A 2,520-nucleotide genomic window follows, 5' to 3' on the forward strand; every position below is an offset into this window, starting at 1 on the left:
GCGGGAGGCATCTCTGAAGACTCCTTAAGCCATTGAGGAACAAGAGTATACTTTGAAAATTACTGGTCAAATTGAACATTTCTACTTTGAGGAAAATCATATGGAGATGATGAGTCTGGAACCCAAATTTCAGAATTCCTGGTTTCCTTTTTTAAATTAACTATTCTACACTGCCACTCCCGACAAAAACACTCCGCAGATGTGTCTATCTCCTCAGAGTAAGAGCTGTAGAAATCTTCTCAGTGTGGATTCGATTTTAGGAAAAGTATTTCTGTCACAATCACTGTTTTCAAGAATTAATCAAAGGGAGGGATGAGTAGGCAAAGCACAGCGTATTTTTCGGGTAGTACAAATATTCTGTAGGATACTATCATGATGAATACCTTTGTCCAAACCCAAAGAATATACAATACCAAGAATGAATCTTAATGTAAACTATGAACTTTGGGTGATAATAACATGTCAGTGTAGGTTCATCATTTGTAGCAAATGTACCATTCTGGTGGATGATGTTGATAATGGGGGAGGCTTTGCACGTATGGGCGTATATGGTAAATCTCTGTATCTTCCTCTGTGCACCTAAAACTGCTCTAAAAAAAATAAAGTCATGCTTTTTACGAAGATGGCACCAAAAGCTAAGAAGGAAGCCCCTGCCCCTCCCAAAGCCGAAGCCAAAGTAAAGGCTTTGAAGGCAAAGAAAGCAGTGTTGAAAGGCGTCCACAGCCACAGAAAAAAAGAAGATCCGCACGTCACCCACCTTCCGATGGCCAAAGACACTGCGGCTCCGGAGGCAGCCTAAATATCCTTGGAAGAGCACACCCAGGAGAAACAAGCTTGACCACTAGGCCATCATTGAGTTCCCCCTAACGATGGAGTCAGCCATAAAGAAGACAGAGCACAACAATATACTTGTGTTCGTTGTGGATGTCAAGGCCGACAAGCACCAGATCAAACAGGCAGTGAAGAAGCTCTATGGCATTGATGTGGCCAAGGTCAACACCCTGATCAGGCCTGATGTTCGACTGGCTCCTGACTATGATGCTTTGGATGTTGCCAGCAAAACTGGAATCATCTAAACTGAGTCCAGCTGCCTAATTCTAAATATAAAAATTTTACACTGTAACAAATAAATAAAATAAAGTCATTCTATAAAGGAATGAATCAGAAATGTTTCATCTTTTCTCAGAAAGAAACAGCTGTATGATGTTCATGTTGAGATAGTTTGAAAGGCTGAGACAGTGAGAGAGATATCTTCTGCTTGGAAGGGCAGGAAGCATCAAATTGCTATTCGTGTGTCTGTGAGTAGTTTCATAGCACCATCCTGTGGCACAAAGCAACACTGTCACTAAAGCTCAAAAAAGATTCAGTCAGTCTTTCTAAAAAATTTAATCAGCAAATATTTGAGTGCCTTTGAAATGTCAAGCCTTACACCAGCCACTGGGAGCATAGCAAGTGTTATTTACACAACCTATATATGATTTCAGAAATATCTGTCCATATTACTCTTTTAAGCATCCTTAATTTGCTATCTTCATTACTAAAAGAGGTGAGACAGATCTAAGAAGATAGGTCTCTAAGACAGAACTCCCTTACTCCTTAATCTTAATCTATGATCCACAGTGACCTCTGTCTGCTCAGAGCCCTGAAAATAGAATCCTCTTAGACCCCAAGCCCTTGAAGTGGGCATTTCTGGTGAAGCAAGACTTTTGCAAAATCTCCTTAGGAATACTACCACCCAGTTGTTATCAGTCTGAGAATTCAAAATGTATATGCTTTCTTGAGTCTTGGAGAGTAAGGCATCTAGATTTGGGTTATTCACATATATTCTCAAAAAGAGGTACTATATAATGTATCCAGGACTCAAAAATATCTGATCAACTGGTAAATTTTCCTTTCTTATAATTTATGGTGACTCCACCTTATGAGTGTTGGTCAGGCTCAAGTTGGAAAAAATGTGGCTTTTACCCCAAATGGGTGGGGAAGTGGTCTTTGCTGGACATCCCAGATTACTTCTACAGGCCAAGCAGTCTGATGCTAGGAGATCTCTTACTTCACCCTTGTCTTTGGATTTTTTTTTTCTGAGTCCAGTTCACATACAACTTGGATAAACCTGTAAAGTTTCTTGGTTCCTAGTGATAAGTGCTAATCATTTTTCTATTGTTGTTCAGTTGCAGAAGTAACTTGGACATTTATTCCATCCCTCTAATTTTAATTGCTCTTATTAGAAAAATAGAGAGTCTGGAATAATTAGACATGGATAATCAGATGTTATGCTATCCTCCTGGGGAATGAATGCAAATTTTTTAGAGTTTTAGACAACCCAAACTCTAAGCCTGACCTGAACATTTTAACTTACCAAAGAAAGGCTCAGATTTCAATTTCCACCAATATGGCCAACTAGTTACTCTAAAGGGCCTTCTGGATAAAATATAGTTAATGAATTACACAAATATAATAAACATAATTTAATGCATTGCTGCATTTATTAGAGAGGAAATCTCAGAGGGTCTAAGAATTAAA

At 38.9% G+C, this 2,520-nt stretch overlaps 1 pseudogene across 1 annotated transcript; it reads left to right on the forward strand.

The window, feature by feature from the left end:
- Positions 1-616: 616 nt before the first annotated feature.
- Positions 617-1,076, forward strand: LOC308241546 (large ribosomal subunit protein uL23-like; annotated as a pseudogene). The gene has a single exon. The product of its transcript is annotated as a large ribosomal subunit protein uL23-like (transcript).
- The last annotated feature ends 1,444 nt before the right edge of the window (positions 1,077-2,520 follow it).

This window comes from Plecotus auritus (assembly GCF_963455305.1).
Source record: "Plecotus auritus genome assembly, chromosome: 2".
In the NCBI taxonomy this organism is placed as follows: domain Eukaryota; kingdom Metazoa; phylum Chordata; class Mammalia; order Chiroptera; family Vespertilionidae; genus Plecotus; species Plecotus auritus.